This window comes from Hemicordylus capensis, chromosome 2 (genome assembly GCF_027244095.1).
Source record: "Hemicordylus capensis ecotype Gifberg chromosome 2, rHemCap1.1.pri, whole genome shotgun sequence".
NCBI classification, from domain to species: domain Eukaryota; kingdom Metazoa; phylum Chordata; class Lepidosauria; order Squamata; family Cordylidae; genus Hemicordylus; species Hemicordylus capensis.
Genome location: NC_069658.1, coordinates 396,568,195 through 396,588,501, shown reverse-complemented (window position 1 = coordinate 396,588,501; position 20,307 = coordinate 396,568,195). Strand labels below are relative to the sequence as shown.

At 46.3% G+C, this 20,307-nt stretch overlaps 1 long non-coding RNA gene across 1 annotated transcript; it reads right to left on the bottom strand.

Annotated features, from left to right (window-relative positions):
• Positions 1 to 407: 407 nt before the first annotated feature.
• On the bottom strand, positions 408 to 19,347 carry LOC128342381 (uncharacterized). Its single transcript, XR_008314947.1, has 4 exons — positions 19,018 to 19,347; positions 17,135 to 17,332; positions 11,389 to 11,473; positions 408 to 7,261 (listed from the first exon to the last, which is right to left on the bottom strand). It is a non-coding gene; the product is annotated as an uncharacterized LOC128342381 (long non-coding RNA).
• Between the last annotated feature and the right edge of the window lie 960 nt (positions 19,348 to 20,307).

Genomic DNA, 20,307 nt, shown 5'->3' with positions numbered 1-20,307 from the left:
AGTCAGGACTGGCCCTAGGGTTTTTGGCACACTAGTGAAGTTTGATTTTCGCACCCGTCAGCTGAGAAGTGTGCAGCCCCAGTTTTAACTTGAGCCACTCAGGCTGTTCATTCATGAGGTTGAATGACCAGCCCACATGGATGACCAGCAAATGATTAGCCCACACTGGTTTGAGGATACGGTGGGACACTGTCTATTCCTCGTCTATGGTGCAGGCAAAACTCTTGACACCTCAGAGATGAAAAGATGCTGCTATTATTTGGATATCCAGTCTCAGACCATTTCTTTGTGGAAATGCATGCTGAGGCAGGCAATTCATATTCAACAGAGGGAGTTCAGCTTATGAGACTAGATATGTATTGGAGGCTGAGGTGCAATAAGACAGAAAGACTGTGTGGTTTTTTAAATGCTTTTATTAGTATAATAAGTGGAAACAGAAAGGTTACATCTCTGAGAGTCAAACAAAACCAAACAACATACAGAGTCTTATTCATCAAAACCAAGACAGAGGAAAATATGAAAGACTGTGTATTTTGGGGTGCAGAATGTGCAGGCCCTTTGGGGAACAGGGTGCCTCATTACATTACATTTATTTATTTATTTATTTGACATATTTCTATACTGCCCAAAACACAAGTTCTCTGGGCAGTTTACAAAACAATAAAAACAACCAATAAAAAGATTGACACACTTCAACAATTAAAATTTAAAAAGTTAAAACAATTAAAACAATTAAAACACAATTAAAACAGTATCTAATTAAAAGCCTGGGTGAACAAATGCATCTTGACTGATCTTTTAAAAGTTATAAGAGATGGAGAGGCTCTTATTTCAGCAGGAAGTGTGTTCCAAAGCCTCAGGGCAGCAATGGAGAAGGCCCGTCCCTGAGTAGTCACCAGATGAGCCGGTGGCAACTGCAGACGAACCTCTCCAGATGCTCTCAATGGGCGGTGTGGTTCATAGCAAATAAGACATTCTCTTAAATACCCAAGGTCCAAGCTGTTTAGGGCTTTATAGGTTATAACCAAAACCTTGTACTCTGCCCGGAAACTTACCGGCAGCCAGTGTAGATGTTTTAAGTGATATGGTCTCTCCAAGATGACCCAGAGACCAATCTGGCTGCCGCATTCTGGACTAACTGCAGTTTCCGGACTATGTACAAAGGCAGCCCCACATAGAGCACACTGCAGTAGTCAAGTCTGGAGGTGACCAGCAGATGTACTACTGTTCTGAGGTCATTTATCTCAAGAAATGGACACAGCTGGTGTATCAGCCAAAGCTGATAAAAGGCACCTCTGGTCATTGCCTCAACCTGAGACACCAGGGAGAGCTTTGTGTCCAGAAGCACCTCCAGACAGCATACCTGTTCCTTCTGGGGAAGTGTGACCCCATCCAGAACAGGCAGATCAAAATCATCTCCAGAGTTCCTACACCGCACAATAAGTACCTCCATCTTATCTGGATTCAGTCTCAGCTTGTTACCTCTCATCCAGCCCATCACTGCCTACACGCAGGCATTTAGGGAGGTAATGCCTTCTCCTGATGATGCTGACATGGAGAAATAGATTTGGGTATCATCAGCATACTGATAACACCCTGCACCAAATCTCCTGACGATCTTCCCAGCAGTTTCATGTAGATGTTAAACAACATTTAGACTATACGGAGCCCTGAGGGACACCATACCGAAGTTCAGTTTTTGAAGAACAACAGTCCTCGAGAGACACCATCTGGAATCTGCCCAAGAGGTAAGAGTGGAACCACTGCAAAGCAGTGCCTCCCACCCCCCAATCTCCTCAGACACTCCAGAAGAATACTATGTTCGATAGTATCGAACGCCGCCAAGAGGTCCAAAAGGACCAACAGAGTCACACTTCCTCTGTCCATTTCCAATTGGAGATCATCCATCAGGCCAACCAAGGCAGTCTCCACCCCAAAGCCCACTCAAAAGCCGGTCTGAAACAGGTCTAGATAATCAGTTTCATCCAAGACTGCCTGGAGTTGGGAGACCACCACCCTCTCATTTCTCTTGCCCAGCCATGGAGGTTGGAGACAGGCCTATAATTGCTCAACTCTGAGGAATCCAGGGTAGGCTTCTTCAGAAGTGGTCTAATAATTGCCTCCTAAAGGCAAGGAGGCATTCTGCCCTCCCTCAGAGAAGTATTTATGATCTCTACCAGGCCTTCCACAACAATCTCCCTGCCAGACAGTATTAGCCACATCGGGCAAAGGTCAAGAGAACAGGTGGTAGGCCGCATTGCTCCAAGCAACTTGTCCACATCCTCACGAGTCACAAACTGAAACTGATCCAGCCTAACCACATAAGAGGGGTTGCTGGACACCTCCAATTCAGACACTGCAGTAGTTGTGGAGTCTAAATCCAAGTCGGCCCGAATACAAGAGATTTTATCCACAAAAAAGTAATTAAACCAGTCACAGTGAGTAATAGATGGTTCCAAATTTTGATTTGAGGGAGGAGGGGCACTCACTAGCCCTCTCACAACCCTGGACAACTATGCTGGATGTGAACTTGCGGACTCAATACTGGCGGAAAATAATCGCTTCTTTGGCATCCGTATTGCCAGAGCATAGATCTTGAAATGTGCTCTAAGTAGTAATCTGTTGGATTCGAGTCGAGTCTTCCTCCACTTGCACTCCAGTCATCTACCTCACTGCTTCAGCCCCCGTAGTTCTTCCCTATACCAATGGTCCATTTTAGAAGTGGGTTGGAGATGATGCTTAGGTGCGATCATGTCTACTGCCCTGGTGAGCTTGCTATTCTAGTTCTCCACCAGAGCATCAACAGGATCACCAGCAGAGCCAACACTAAATCCCTCCAAGGCTTCTTGGAACCCTATTGGATCCAATAACCTTCTCAGGCGGACCATTCTAATGGGCCCCTTGCCCCTGCGAAGGCGGGGTGTGACTGAGTCCAACCTTAACCAGATGGTGGGCCATTCATGACAATGGGGAGATCACAGGAGTCCCCACCCATGGAATACCACCCTCATCAGAGTGGAAGACCAGATCAATCATGTGACCTGCAATGTGCATCAGTCCTGAGACCCTTTGGGATAGGCCCATAGTCATCATGGCCGCTATGAACTCCTGAGCCGCCCCAGACAAATTGGCCCCAAAGTGGACATTGAAGTCCCCCAGCACCACAAGCCTCGGAGATTCCAATACCAAACCCAAGACCAAGTCTGTCAGCTCACTTAGGGACTTCATTGGGTAGTGGGGCGATCGGTACACCAACAGAAGTCCCAGTCTATCCCTGGTCCCCAAACTTAGGTATATACATTCAATATGGTCAGACGCTTCCACAGAGATCCTGGTCAGGGAGATGTTATTCTTATACACAGCCACTCCACCTCCCCACCCACGTCCCCACACCTGCTCCTCAACAGAGTATCCTGGAGGGAGAAGCTGGGACCATACTGGGCCACCAGCCTCCCCCAACCAAGTCTCTGTAATAAATACCAGGTCTGCCCCTTCATCCAGAATCAGATCATGGATGGTTTCTGACTTATTCTGGACAGACCTGGCATTACAGAGGAGCAAGGCGAGAGTCTGTGGGAGGTTGGCACTGCTCCCCAAGGTCAAAGAGCTGGCAGGGCAGCTGGAAGGGGAAACAGCTAATAGATTTCTGACTTCCCTTCCCCTGTAATGACGTGCTGAGCTGCCAAATTTACTTCCTCTATTCCCCACCACCACTGGAATAGCACCCCCATAGTCAGTGGACACACCTCCTGTCTCCCCATTCCCAGACAAACCAAGACACATCTGGAACACCCAGGATCCGAAAACAACAGAAGCCAAAAAATATCACCAGTGTGCAGTATTTCAGGGGTACAATATAAGAGGGAGAGAAGGAATAATTGGCAGTGCTATATTCTGGCACTGCTTATGCACCCTCCAAGAACTGGTGCCCTAAGCAATCACCTAGGTCTGCCTAGTGAATGGGCCAACCCTGCAACAGTGCTTTCAGCACTACCCACACCTGTGTGTTTGTCTAAAACACTGTCCGCAGTGTTGCAGAACAGGGCTGTTCCTCACGGACTTAAAACTGAGCAACTGCAGTTGTGTCATGCTGCTCCCATTGGAAATAATGGAGGCAGCATCATGTAACCGCCATTACACAATTTTAAGTCAGAGAGGAACAGCCCTGTTCCACAACAACTCCATCAGTTTGGACGTATGCACAGCTGCACATGTTACCCTGAGCTATATCACAGTCCTTGTGGTAAAACTACTATTCATCCTCCAGTTATCTTTGTAACTTTCTTATTTCTGTGGGGAGATTTTGTCTGGTGTGCTGAATATTTTCAGATGGTGGAATCCAGCATGACCACTGATTCTTAGGGGTGATTTTGCAAGTGATCCAGACCATATTCTACATATCACATGACTGGGTTGTGTGTTCTGCCTGCCAGTCCATGAAACACTGAACCACCTCTCCTTCTCTGCTCCCTGATTGTGTTTCCCGCTTATATTTAAGGAAAGCAGTATTTGCATTAAATTGCCCGTAATCAAATTGCACTATATTGCCCATTATCAAAAGATCAAAAGTGCAGCAAGATAACATAAAAATTAAAAGGACAATGTAGTAATAACAACAAAATCGATTTATTCAGAAGTAAGTCCTACTAAGTTCATTTATTCAGAAGTAAGTCCTACTAAGTTCAGTTGGACTTACTCTCATGAAAGCGTGCATAGGAGTGCCACTAAGTCATTAAAGGGGGACTATTGGGCAGGAGGGAAGAGGAATAATTCAGCAAGATTTCAGGAAGTGATTTTTTAAGAAATCAGTAATAAAGTTCAGAGAACCAGAGACACTGACTGACATCCTGACTAATGCTGCATGCATGCAGCCAAGAATGCATGTGTGCAAATGCTACATTTCTGAGTAAAGCAGCATGGGCATTTGCATGAGGGGACAAATCCTGCTGCTCTCCCCTTCCTTCAGAAGTGATCTGTCCCACCTGAAAATATGTTCCTGCAGGCTGCTAAATTGCCCTCAAGGACATATTTTCAGGTGGTACAGAGCACTTCAGATGAAAAGGGAGACTAGCAAAAATTGCCCCCTCGTGTGCACAAGAACCCGTGCGGCTTTACTTGAGACCGCCTCAGCTGCATGTGTGCTTCTTTTGCTGCATGCATGCAATGTTAGTCAAGATGTCTGCCACTGGAAAACACAGTCAAACATGGTTTCTTCCATTCCAAGATTCCAAGATTCCATTCCATCCAAGATTCCATTCGAAGATTCCATTCCAAGACAGGAGTCTCAGCAGGAATGTGTGTATATGAGGGGAAATGCTGCAAAGGTTTGGTAAGCCAGGAGTGTGCTAAACCAATAGTGCACAGTTGTACAACAACAAAATTTAAATTAAAAAAATTAAACTTCAGTGGCTGGGGCAGGGAGGGACCCCCAACCTGCAATGTCCCCCACATTCTGCCCCTGCTGTAGACCAGGCTCGGACTGGCCCATAGGTCAACAGGGCATATTCCCGGTGCGCCCTACCCACACGGTGCCCCTGCGCCCAACTCTCACCCTTAATTACCTATTCTGCTCAAAACCTGGCTCCCTCCCCATATACATTATTGCGCCCTCCCCACATATATTTCGGCTCCCTCTCGGTGCCCCCAGTCCGGCCCTGCTGTGGACAGAAAATAGTACAATGACTACTGAACACCCAACTATGACTTTGCATGCAGCTCATCACACCAACCCACAGAAGCTCAATCACAAAAGCCCTTATCTGGAAATACCCAGGGCTGAAATGTGGAACTGGATCATGGCAAGACATGTCAATATGCAAATCCTCCCAGCCTAGGAGGAGGTTTCCACCTAGGAGGGAATGAAAGGGGAAATCACGTGAGCACCCAGAAAGTGACAGAACAATCTAGGATCTTGTGGGAAATGACTGAACTTTTGAAAGTTATGGGGAAGGGGCTGATAAAGAGAGAGGGATAGGGGAAGTAATCCTTTCATTGGAGAGTTGTCAGGGATTTGCTGCCTTGACTCTCCATCCGGAGGAAGAGGAGGTATGAGGGGTACAATAGAAGAGCCCACACTGCATCCCATGGAGAGGAATTAAAAGGAATTAATCTGAAATGTGCGAGGTTGGGAGGAGGGCATCCCATTTCCATCATCAGCCTTGCTTTAACATTTCAGTTTGCCTAGTTCTGTAGCTTTGTGATCTTTCTGCTCACCAATTGATTGTCCAGTGGCCCAATCCATGTTTAGCAGGGGGGAAAGGGGGAGAAAATCTCTTGTTGAAAATCAGTGGACTAGCCCAGCTGAATTCTCAGTAACGATTTCTGCCCAGGATATACTGGGGAGAAGACAACGGAAGAATCTAAAGGGCTATAATGGACTTAAATATTCCTAATGGAGAAGACAGGCTTTGAAGGGGACTTAAGCAGCAGCCCCTTCACACTTATAGTGGTAGCAGTGGGGAAAAAAGATATTAGTTTGGGGCAAGGGGGCAATAAGAAAAGATGAGGAAATGTCTTTCGTTGAGGTCTGATAACCTTGGACCTCTGTCCAATGGAACTTCTCTCTGTTGGGAATTCTCTCTGGTAAGAGAAACCCTTTTTCATTATAGCAGAGTGCACAGAGGCACAACACAGCGGAATTTAGTTAAGCATGTGTGTATGCTGAGAGTAAAGTAACTTGGAGCCAGTTCATAGTTTCAAATCAATATATATGGCATTTATTAGAGAACTCCATTCTAGATAGTAAAGTGAAGAGATAGGATCTCTAATCTAGCTAGCTAGCTGGATGCAGATGGATTCTGCATTTCTGCACACATGGTGCAGGGGAGAGGAGCTTGCATGTTGCAAGGTAGAAGGAAGGGAAGAAAAGGGAAGAGTAAAGAAGTGGCTGGAAGGAAGGAAGTCCGTGAGATTAGCAATCTATATATCGAAGGGATAGTGTCAGAGCAGTAGAGAAAGGATAACCAATGTCTTGACCCTCTAGCCCTCTGACTCACTAGTCTGTCCTCCTATGTCATTAAGACAAGAGACAGTGCATAGTCCTTCACTTTCAACACCCTCACAGATGGAACTGAGAACATATACATTATAAATGTCGCCAACATTATGTTCCCAGCATTACAAATCATACAAGTCTTGTGGGCTGATCAACAGGGTTCTCAGATATGGGGACAATGTGTCTATTTCTCTTTTACCCCTTTGTTGTCTTCTATCTGGTAATCTTTTGAGCTTTGTTGTTTGGATGTCTGTCCCAGTGGGGATCCTGTAGAGAGTGGCAGGGAGAGGGGAGTCATAAAGGAAAAAGAGGGAAAAGAGAAGGAGAAAAACCTGAGTTGCTTCTGAATAAAGTCTTACTTAAACCTGCTTAATATTTCTTTGTGTTTACAGGGGAAGCAGTTATAAAACACTCTGCTATCTGGCCAAAGAAGCCCTTTTAAAATGGCGACTTTCATATTTAGCAGGGGGAGAGCAACAGTCTGGTCTTGTGGTAGCTAGTCTTATGGTAGCAAGAGCTACCATAAGAGCGGGTCTTGTGGTAGCAAGCATAACTTGTCCCCTTAGCTAAGCAGGGTCTGCCATGCTTGCATACGAAAGGGAGACTAGAAATGTGAGCACTGTAAGATATTCCCCTCAGGGGATGAAGCCGCTCTGGGAAGAGCATCTCGGTTCCAAGTTCCCTCACTGGCAGCATCTCCAAGACAGGGCTGAGAGAGATTCCTGCCTGCAACCTTGGAGAATCCACTGCTAGTCTGTATAGACAATACTGAGCTAGATGGACCAATGGTCTGACTCAGTATATGGCAGCTTTTCCTATGTTCCTGTTCCTATGTTCCTGGTCCCTATTCATCCCAGAATAGTATCCCTCCCAGTCGTTGTTGCTGTTGTCTCGCTTGAGTTTAGATTGACTGCCCCTTTGGAGACACAGATCCATCTTATCACTCCTTTTGCTTTTGTAACCCACTCTGAAAATGTTTTTGGTTGAAAAGTGATATATAACAACAACAACAACAACTTCTTACATTCTTTGCAGGGTTAGGAGAATCTGTCCCTGAGGGTATGTGGTCTTCAGGGATAGATTGCTGCTGTGAAAACACGAGGAGATAGCAACCAAAATCCCCTTCCTCGCCTCCACCAGGGCTGTGGAGTTAGCCTGAAACATACGTAAGCTTCGGTCTTTTTGCTTCTCCCCAGGGCTACTTCTGTTGTCCTTACCTTGCGGAGAATGTTAGCTAATAATAATAATAATAATAATAATAATAATAATAATAATAATAGTGTGGTGTTACCTCAGGGTGGGAGACAGATTCCCAAACCCAAAGAAAGACAACATTCCATTGCTAGACCGCTTTGGTAAAATGTTTGGGAATCAGTAACCTGAGCCTTGGAAATCTAAGACATATCATTGAGAAATAATCATTATTTACTTCTGCCCTTTATCTTGGTGTTGGGTTTTTAAAATAATCCAACTGGCCTGACCATGGCCCTTGGGCCAATGCACACACCATTTGAGCATGGTCACCAAGCCCCTCCCTGCCCCTCCCCCACCCCACACTTGGACACAGAGAGCCCGTGATGTCATATTTGCCTTAACATTTCTGCCGGCAGCCTGAGAAGCTCCCTTGGACCATATGCTGAGCACTTGGACACTGTGGCTATGGATCCCAGGAGGAGGAACCAGAGGCCCATTAAGCACGGAGCACAATCAGCCTGTGAGTCACTGAGCGGAAACTTTTCACATCACTGCGCCTTGTCATGTCCGTGCACTGTGTCTGTCAACAAAACTTTAATTTAATTGTGCAGACAAGCAAGGGGTGGAAAACAACAGTTTCAGCAAATCAACGTAATTTGCAGGGAAATTGGTGAGTTACTGGCAGGAAATGTAATGAGGACAGAAGGGGCTTTAATGGCTTATAACTTCTTTGCTTCTTGGGTTGTCGCTCTCTAGGGCCATCATCTAAGTCGTGCCTCAGATTCAGAAGCTGACAGGGATGTTTGACAGCTGGACAGTTTGACACCTTCTGGCTTGCCACACAAGACATACCTGCTAGGCTGCCAGTAGAGTCAGCTGCTGCCAAGCTGTGCCCAGGGAATGCCCTTTCCTCTTCCAATTTGCCCTTCTTTTAGCACTCGCTCTGCAGCATGCTGGCAGCATGAGCATCCCAATGACATGAACTCCAGGCTGTGCTTCTTTGCCACTTCTCTGTCTCCGTTCCCTCCCCTCACAGCAGTGGAATGATCAGGTGCAGCTTCTCCAGCAGCAACACACCTTGTCTTGCTGCAGGACGGTGGGCGGAGGGGGAGGGGGCAGCCTGGAGGATTCACACTTTCTGTAGTGCTGGGATCTTCTCTCCCTTGTCTTCCTCTGGGCCTTACGTGACAAGATGACTTTGGAATCTGCCTCCAAGGTTAACCTTGCTGTTGCCAAACACTGATGTCTTTACCTTTCTGTTTGGGGCGGGGGGAGGAAAAACAATCAAGCATGCTACGCAACTCAGCTGAGGAAGCAAGGCGTTGTATCCCCAAGGGCTGAAGCAGATTGATTCCTTTCTTAGGTGAATTTGTAGCTCGGCCAGCCATTTCCCGTGCTGGATACATATTATTCCCCTCTTCCTTCTGTGCAGATCCTACACAATCCAGCTTTGTTCCTTTAAATAGAAGTTTTGCTCCAGTGCGATGAGAGAGAGACCTGGGAACAGCTCTTCTGTCTTAACCTACATTCTTTTTCCTTTCAAATCTGCAAAAGCAATTAAAATTTAAGTGGAAACCTCTGCACTGCAATAGGGGCTGGTGGGGTGGGGGCAGACAGAAAAAGGATCAGACCTGCCACTCAGACATTTGCTCTACCTCTACCCTTCACTTACTGGGACTAAAGGTGAGAACATTTTCCTTTTCTGGTCTGCAGCTGCACACTAACACTTTGCAAATTCCTTGCGGATGGTGGAGAGATTATGAGGCTTCAGCCGCAATTCTGGATTTGATGGGCCAGCTTCTTGCCCCCAATGCTCCATTTTTTGGTTAGCTCCCACACTATGGTCCTTGTGAAATAACCAGCACAGCATTGTTGATTTATTAACACAGAGAGATGTTATGAAGATTCAAAGCTCTCCTATCCTCTGCTTCTGCAGTGGAATACAATGAACCGAGGGAAGTGAGGAGAGTAGCTTAGTGACCGGAGAGCTCTGGGACACCCCAGAAAATGTTTTTGCCAAAAGCCGGTAACTTCAGTATGTATCTGTGTGCACAAAGCATCCGAATGTGGTGTCTGGGGTTTTGGACATGAGTACATTGTGGCCAAGTTAAAATTTCCTGAGGAAGATTAAGTTTGAGTTTCTGGGCTCTCAAATTTCCTTGCTGAAGCTTCAGTCTGAGCTAGCTACAAGTTTTTTTGGATCTCCAGTCCCAGGTTTTTTAAGTCCATCAAGGGGGAATATTCTTGTCCTGCGTGGTGGAATAGCTTAAGCCTGCTGACTCAGTGGGACTTGTCCAGTATTAATTTCTGGGATGGAAGAAAGTGGACATGAAATCTATTCATGGCAGTAAGTGAGAGAAGAGAATGTTAGTGCCAGCTGAGAAGACCTTTGCACCCTGGTGAGCTTGTTTGCTTTCCATTCATAGTGAACTGGTGGGCAGTTCATTGTAAGCACAAACTGCAATTTTGCTTACCCCCACTGCTTTCCTGAAATTGGGGCCTTTGTTTAGGATAAACTGCTCATGCAACTGGCTTAACAAGCATCTACTTTGAAGCTAGACACAAACTGTCTGTAAAACAAGCCGTCTCCACAAGCACAAGAGTTATATTGCTCAAGAATCAAAGTTCTTCAAGATGGTTTGCTCACCTCATGGAATGGAAACTGTCCAGGTATGATCCTGACTATGGAACATTCTCTTCAGCGGTAGAGTTGCCCCCTCCTGCTGCCATTTTACATATACCACACACTATATGCTGCCCATTAACCCACAAAGCCTTCTGCTACATCACACACAACCACAAGTACATGCATTCCAGAGGCCTCTTGGACTTCACTAAGCTCAACTCAATGGGCAGAAATTAGATCCAGCACAGCATCTGATTTCTGATACAGTCAACACTGAGACAAGATCAAGGAAACTGTAGCTCATCGTGATGTAGGGAAACCTCTCCCTGTCAGTGTGCCCTCTAAGGTGTGCGCGTAGGCACATGCTCACATAGTTTTTTATGTCCGCTCAGTTGATTTTAGATCCCGCTCAGGTTGAATCAGGAAGGCCCCATTCTGAATGCAGGTGTGCACACACTGCCTTGATACTGCTGCCCAGAATAAAACTCATTCGACACAGATGGGGGGGAAATAGAGAAAACACTGCTCCCTGTGCTCCTGGGAGGCCAAGTAGGCCCAGACAAAGGGAACCTACCTGACCAAGGACCCCTGATGATCCAGAGGAAGCTTGTGAGGATGTGTCTGCTGCCATGAGCACAGGAAATGGCATCACCTCCAGCCTAGAAGTAGACAAACTTAATAGTTACTTGCTACTGGTTTGGGCAGCAGGTAGACAGCCTGTGTGAGTTGTGGTTGGACTCCCAATGAAGAAGGATACATGAGAGTCAGAGGTAACATAGATGAGGCCTGCTTTAGGGGGGCACTAATGAATGGGGCCCATTCTGCCTACCTCAGACAACCCGCCATCCAGGCACTGACCAGATCTCGATCTGTTTGGCTTTAGCAAGGTTGCTGCATTGTGCACTTTCAGACCCTACTTCACAACTGGGCTTGCCGTGAAGGAGCAAAGGGTCCTACAGATAGAGCCCCCTCCAGCTCATCACAAAGGAGAGTGGGAACCATACAAATAGAGCAGGAGACAGGGAAGAGTCACCACAATCCACCTAGTTTTGCATCATTCAAACCCTGTTTCTGTACACTGCAGGCTACAGAGATGAAGAGTAGATATGCTATTTGAATCATAGTAGGATCGGAAGCTGCCTTCTACCGAATCAGACCATTGGTCCATCTTGCTCAGTATTGCCTGTACTGTCTAGCAGCAGCAGCTCTCCAAGGTCTCTCCCAGCACTCCCTGAAGATGCCAGGGATTGAAGCTGGGACCTGGTGCGTGTAAAGCAGTTGCTCTGCCAGCAAGCTGCTGCCCCATCCCCAAACTATCTTCAAAGTTTAGTGTTTGGATCTGTAAAGTCAGGGTCACCATTTTACAGAATCTAATGGTTAAAAACGATTCATATCTCGGTCTCTCTTTCTTTCTGACTTGCTATGCAAAAATGCAATGAACTCTATGGCCTACATGAGTAAATGAGTCTTGAAACGTCTTCTGCATTCTAGTCGGCAAGCTCCAGAGAACCCGTCTGAAGGACTGGGTTTGCAGCAGAGACTTACAAGGATAGAAGTGTCACCACACCAACCCCTTCCTTTCTTTATCCAAGTACTTTTTCACCACAGCTCAGTCCAATTAAAACTGACAGCTTGTTTACAGTGGCAGTGTGAGAAGCACAGAGTGTACAACAGGTCAGAAAAAGAAAGAAGGCAGCCATGCAGAATACTGGGGGGGAACAGTACCTGGATGGCCCAGCATCTTGATCTGGGACTGTCTCACCACCTGCTATTAAATTCCTGCCAGGTGATTCTATCCACACTGCCGCTGAGAAGTTTTAGAAATCAGGGAAGATGCAGATTCTGACTACTCATTTGCTGGGAAGAAATGCTGCCTCTGGGAACTGGGGTGCCCCAGCAAGAACCTGAGATATTCTAGTATTGCCATGATGCCACCATAATCACCCACTCTCATGTTTGTGCCTTCCTGGATGCCCCCTCATTATTTGTTATCATCTGTTCCCCATCTTTGACTCTTCCACTCCACCTTCCTACAGCCCATCTTTATCACGGATGTTTCCTAGCAATGTATTTTCCTCTGAAGATGAGGTTGACTCTTGACTTTTGCCCAAACTATCAGTCTTTCTTCCCTGACTGCAATATTTGCCTTCAGGCTGACTTTGGCCAGTCTGGTAAAGTCTTGACTGATATTTTGAAAGACGGTACACTCTTGACCCTACAAGGAAACACTGGCTGACTTCCAGACTAAGTTACTCACTAGTACTACTCAGGAGTTACTGTAAAGGACTGCTTAATTTCAATAGTTTACTCCAGATGTCAGCCATTGAGTCCTGACATATAAGATATAAATGCATCATCTGCTACTACATTGTGCCCTTTTCATACTCCAAAGTCTATATTTCAGTTCATCTTAGTTGTATTTATCTAATGCCCATTTTAATCTAGCCAGCTTGAATAAGCGGCCCGCTTGTTTGAAGCGGGAAATCACATTTTAACTGTGACAGCAAGGTATTCCAAAGACATCTTGGATTATTCATCCCTTGAATAACATCATTATAATAGTATTTATATGGTGTGTGTTTTTCTAAGTGTGAAAAGTGATTTACATATATTATCTCATCAATTCTCTTACACTAGCCCTGTATGCTAAGCCGTACTGTTATACTCAAATTACAGATAGTGGCTGACATCCAGACTGACACTGTGCTGGCAGAAGTGTTTTCTATCACACAAGAGGGGAAGGCAATTTTCGTCAACCTCCCTTTCATCCACAGCCCTCTGTGCCTCCTGAAAATATGCCCTTGCTGTCCACAACATCCTTGTTGACATTGGTAAAATGTGGACTAGATGGTGCTATTGTTAGGTGGATTCACGGCTGATTGAGCATACTTAACAAGTACGCATGGCTTTATGTCATCCTGGAGTGTCACAGGGCTCTGTCCTGGGCCCTGCAATGTCAAGTATTTTCAGCTTGGAGGAAGGAACACTTGGAAGAGGGAGTAGAGGGGATGCTTATCAATTTTACAGGTAACATGACGCTGAAGAGGGGTGGGATAACTAAGCTAACACCTTAGAATACAGAATCAAAATTCAGTCTGATCTGATCAGACTCGAATATTGGGCCAAAAGAACCAACAAGATGAAATGAACAGAGGCAAAGATAAAGCACTGCATTTGGGTAAGAAAAATCAAATCTACAAGTACAGGATGGGGAGGACCTGCTTTGACAGCAGTACATGTGAAAGAGACCTAGGTGTCTTAGTGGATAGCAGGTTGAACATGAGCCAGCAGTGTGGTGTGGCTGCACAGAAAGTGAATGCAATCTTAGGTTGTATTAACAACAGAGGCATAGTGTTCAGACAATGAGAAGTGATTGTTCCACTCTATTATGAACTGGTCAGGCCTCACTTGGAATACTGTGTCCAATTCTGGGGCTCTGCATTTTAAGAAGGGTATTGATAAACTCAAATGTGTTCAGAGGAAGGCAGCAAAAATGGTGAGGGGTCTGGAAACCAAGTTATGTGGGGGGAAGAGTTGAAGGAGCTGGGTATGTTTAGCCTGGAGAAGAGAAGACTGTGGCAGGGGAATATTACAGCCATTTTCAAATATCTCAAGGGGCAGGCTGACACATAGCAGTAGGAGCAGACTTATCTGTTCTTCCTGAGGGCAGGACCAGAACCAGAACCAATGAGTTGAAAGTACAAGGAAGCAGATCTAGGCTAGACATCAGCAAGGATGGCTTTACTATGAGAGCTGTTCGGCCACAGAATGGCCTGCCTTGCACAATGGCTTTCTAGCAGAGGCTGAACAGCCATCTAGCAGGGATCTTGTGGTAGTTTTCTGCACTGAGCAGGTGGTTGGACTAAGAGACCTCCAGATTACTTCCCAGCTCCAAAACTATTATTCCATGTCCCTGAGAGTGGTGGGACATATTTTGGGGCAGCAGAGGTGGCTACAGAGGGAAAGGGGAGGGTACTAGCAAAAAAACCACCTGTTCCTCATCATTTGATAGAAAACACTCTTCCACCAGCACAACATTTGTCTGACTGTCTGCCACTGTGCTGAACGGAAGCTGCCATGTGTTGGGCTACCCAGTGAATTGTTTGTTTATCTATCAGCCATGTTTATTAGGGATGTGCACAGAACCAACGGGGGGTGGTTCAATGGTGGGGAGCATGCCTTTAAGGGTGGGGGAGGGTGTCCTTAATCCTCCCACCATGTTTCCCTCCCACCATGTTTCCCTTCTTTTAACTTCCGGCCAAGGAGGATACCGGGGCGGCAGGGAGGTACGCTGCCACCTCAACGGGGACTTATTCGATGGAGCGCCAATGGGGGAAACATAGCAGGAGGGGTAAGGGCACCATCCCCTGCCCTTAAAGTTATGTGCCCTGCCTTTGAACCGGCGTAACCGCCGGTTGATCGAACCAGTTTGGAGGCCCATAACTGGTTCCATGCACATCCCTAATGTTTATATCCTGCCCAATCTAGCCAGAAGGAGCTCTCTCGGCAGCTAAAATAATGTCAATATAAAGAGCACATTTTACAAGCAGTCTGTGTTCAGTGGCAGATGCAAACAAGCCTCAAGACAGTGCATTGCTTGATGCTCCCATTCCACCCCGGCTACCTCTCTCATCTCATCTTGCCCCACCCCAAGCCCAGCGGGCTGGTCATTTGCCCAGCTGGGGATTGAACTCTCCAACTGGGCAGACTGGCAGACTAATGGACCACTCTCACAGCCATCCGTGCATCCTCTTTGCCCTTGCCCCCTTCTGCATACCAGGATGTTTCCCTCCTATGTTTAACATTATCTCTAAAAGTAATACTACCTAAATATCATCACACAGCCCTTCAACAATAAAAGAGCTCACAGGCTGCTGATGGTCTGATAACGGAAGCAGGGACTTCTGCACTAGGAATCAACATCCAGGGGTCCCTTGAAGGGTCAGAACTTGTACAGCCTCTTCCGGGATCAAGCCTATAGAGGTCTTCCATGGAAATGCATTTTCCTCTGATGACAAGTATCCTTTGAATTTGATTTATGGTTATATAAGCCCCCGCTTTCTTTGAAGAACGTGGATTGTGTCTAGCTACCATGCTCTCTCGCATTAATAGCCTGGATCTCAAAATGCAAAATGCAAAGTCTGAAGAGGCACCTCCTAGGCCAGAGAGCACTTCTCACTGGTTCTTTCAGTGACCAAAGCCGGTCTGAGAAGATAGCTGGAGCAGCTCCTTCCCCACCTTCTTGGAGCTTGCTTGAGATCTATTTGCCCCGCCACAGGGAAGGCCGGATAAATGCCCAGGACAGCAAACTCTTGTCATCAGCAACTCTAGCTAAGCTGGGTCTGCCCTGGTTGCATTTGAGTGGAAGACTACATGTGTGAGCACTGTAAGATATTCCCCTCAGTGGATGGAGCCAATCTGGGGAGAGCAGAAGGTTCCAAGTTCCCTCCCTGGCAGCATCTCCAACTCCAGGATAGGGCTGAGAGAGATTCCTGCCTGCAACTTTGGAGAAGCTGCTGCCAGTCTGTGTAGACAATACTGAACTAGATGGACCAATGGTCTGACTCAGTATATGGCAGTATATGGAGAATCTGGTAGCTTCCTAAGGGAAACCAAAGAATCCAAGGTGGAAAGTGAGGTTCACTGAGGCGCTTTCCAGATTACACCCTAGAACAGCAGTACAATGCTTCAGTTTGGCAGGATCATATTGAAAACTACCCCCAGAATTTAAGACTCCTACAAAGGGAAATACAGCTGTTTTTCTGCAACGGACTTGCAACGTGCAGCACTAAATCGCAAAGATGAAATCCGAAATAAGGTATCGGAAGTGGGAACGGCGCCTTGCGCAGGGACTGCGGAGTCACAATCCAGGAAGCACAGAAGCACCCTCTGCAGATCTATAATGACACTGTGGTAAGGGTTAATCTGGACAGTGCCCAGTGGCTGATCCCCTTGCCAGCTACTGGTGCCAAGAGATCATCTGGTAGTTTCAAACACCTTACAGTCTGAAACAAAGAAAACCATAGCTTAAATATGGAAATGTGATTCCAAAGGGCAAAGGTTTGGAGACAGGGCGGCCCTTCCATGAGACAAGGCGAGGCAGTTGCCTCAGGCAGCAGATTACTGGGACCTCAGCAAGGCAGCAAGATGCTCTCCTGCCTCCCGCACTTTAAAGGGGAAAGGGGCTTAGGAGAGGAGGTTATATGTAAGAGGAACAGCATTTGGCGCCTGGCCTCAGGCACACAGAGGTCTTGAGATGCCACTGTGGTTTGGAGGGTCTGATGGCACTGAAAAAGGACAACCCTCCCTCCCTCACTTACCTGCTGGACACACACACACACACACACAAAGAGAAAATTTTTGGCTTCTTCTCTCCCTTTCCTCCTCTTCCTCCAGCAGCCAAGGAAATATTCACTAAGATGAGGTGCAAAATTCCTTTCTGACTTCAAAGGCATTTCTCTTGGCTGCCTCTCCTTGATTCCTGGAACATCCCCTTGGAAAGCTCTGGACACAACCCTCTGGCAAGAGACATTACAAACTGCTCAGTTCCCCCTTCAACAGCACACTTCCAGATTGCAGCAGCCACTCGTTAGGATGGGTGAGGAGAGGGGATGGTGTGTGAAGCAGAGGGGGGAGTATTCACGGCTCATTTCAAAGTGGAGCCTGAGAATATCCAAGAGGGCTATCAAGGCATCCCAAGGTGCAAACAGAAGGTCTTGGAGAGGGTAGAGAATATATTTCCTTTCTACCTTAGGACCCTCTACTCCCCCCCCCCAATCACTGGAGATGCTATGTCAACTTTTGCCCAGATTGAGAGGATGCCATATGAATAGAAACCATTTCCTGATCTTCCAGCAGTAAAAATAACTTGAATGCCAACAGGATTGCCAACCCTCCTGTTGACATGCGGGAGAGTTGCTCTTTTCATGGACTGTCCTGCTGGGAGATCTGATGACTTTGCTATGCAGTGTCACACTATCCCGCATTATGAGTCAGATCTCACTGCTGAAATCCTGAGAATGATTTAGAATATCATGAGCATTTGTGGTGGGGCAGGGAGGAAACCTCAGAAGTGTGACACCTCAGAAGTGTGCTGCACTGCAAGCACACAGAGTGCAGAAAACCCAGGTCCTTTCCCAGTTGCACTGCCAAGTTGTTTCAAGCTATGTCACCCTACTGATAAACCCCCCAAAGCTGGCAATATGTTCACTGCAGAGACTACAGCACTCAAAGATGCTGTAGTTACCTTTGCTTAGCTAATGTCACATCTGGGACTCTCAAGGACCAAGCGTTGTTTCATTGTTCCATTGTATAGCATATCTAGCCCATCCAAACACTGACACAGAGCCATGTGATTTCAGCATAGTGCTTACCGTCATCAACAGATGGCCAACCTGAGGCTCTATAGCATTGCCAGACTACAACTTCCATCATCTGGATGGAAGTAGTACTCCAGCAACAGCTAGAAAGCCTGAGGTTAGGGAATGGAGCTGCTCTGGGAAGAGCATCTCGGTTCCAAGTTCCCTCCCTGGCAGCATCTCCAAGATAGGGCTGAGAAAGATTCCTGCCTGCAACCTTGGAGAAGCCGCTGCCAGTCTGTGAAGACAATACTGAGCTAGATAGACCAATGGACTGACTCAGTATATGGCACTTTCCTATGTTCCTGCGCCCTTGTGACTGACTTTAATGCCTGTTGATTGCCCACTGAATCTCCCAATAAAAACATTGTTCCAAGTTCAGAGCCCTCCTGTTTATAACTGTTAAATCACATAATTTGTACATTCAATGTATTTGATTAAGGAAATAGATATATGGGTTAGCAGAGAGAGAACTGAGTGAAGAACTTGCTGTATTGCATTAGGAAAGGAAAGGAAAGGAAAGGAAAGGAAAGATTGTGCCGTCGAATCGGTGTCAACTCCTGGAGACCACAGAGCCATGGGGTTTTCTTGGTAGCATTAGTAGGCAACCATAATATAACATGATTTGCTGTGAGCCATTAATTTCCCCAGTTTCTCATACTTTCTGACTGAACAAGTACAGTTGCTGTTGTATTCTATCTAGTAATCTTTTATGTTTTGTTGTTGTTTGTCTCAGTGGGGATCCTGTACAGTGTGGGGGGGGGGTGGAGTCAGAAAGGAAAAGGGAGGGGAAGGGGGAGGAGAAAATGGTTTCTGATTAAACAGTCAAATCTATATAAGATTACCTTGTGTCTGTTGGGGAAGCAGCTATGAGACAGTTCCTTAGCCAAGGCCAGTAAGCAAAATAGTTGAAGTAACATTCAAATTACAGTTAGTGTTAGAAATAGCTTCCCTCGGATCCATAGCCTCTCTACAGCCTTTTTTACTGGGAAGTAGGAGGTCAACTACTATATGGTTTCTTATGCTGTGGTAATATAATGCCACACCGTCAGAGTTCCCTGAGGCTGAGACTCTGCTTCCTGCTGTCCCTTGTGGTGATTTGCTGCACTGCTGAAGTTTTCAAATCGTCATGTCCTCCTGTGCTGGCCAGGCCCTGTGAGGGCCCCTTTATTGGTTTCTCTGCACACACAGGAAGCGTATGAGAGGCTTCCTGTCTGAAGCAGACCATGCCTCATTTTCAAGGTCTCCTTCTTGCTCTGGTGTCTGCACTCGGTTGCTTCGTTGATCTGTTTGTTGGGCTTGATCTCTGGGCATGCATGACCTTTGGCTACCAGGTCTGATTCCCTGAGCCCTGATGGGCTGCCTAGCCCTCCCAGACCTGACTTCTAGCCATGTGCCACCCAGCGGCTGACAGTGGGGCTCATCAGCATGCTGTGGCCATCCCTGTTCCAAGACATTATGCAATTAATATTCATATCACTACTTGTGCCTCCCCGCCCCAGCACACACACACACTCGCCCTCACCCCCCCACACACATATTTTCCTTGCTCTGCTTTATGCTCACAATTGATTGTAGAATATTAAGGTCCTGCTGTCTGCCACAGGAACTTGACATGAGAGAGAGAAAGACTACTTATTGAGCATTAAAAAATTGAATGCATCTCTGCAATAATACAAAATCTTTTTGATAGAATCACAATCTAAAATAGGGTTGCCATATTCAAGCATTCCAGATCTGGGCACCCTAACTTGCACTTCATGCAAATTAGCTTGATTTTTTCCCCATATGCAAATTATGCAAATTAACCAATGAACTGTCCAGTTTACTTGCATTTGCTCTGGATATCTACCAACAATAGTTGGGGAGAATTTCTTTACCTGACCATTTATTTACCTGAGCACTAAACACCAGACTTTATTGTCCTAAAACATTCTAATATACACATTCTGTTTTTAACCTTGTCTAATTAGCTGTGTATGGTGCTGTCATGGATTCCTCACCAACTGCAGACTACCACCCCACTCCATTTCCAAGTACCTGAATATGCTATTTATTGGTGAAGGTGAAGATACCAGATAAGACTGGTGAAGATACCAAATCAAAGCTCATGCTGAGGAGCAGTGCTAAGTGCA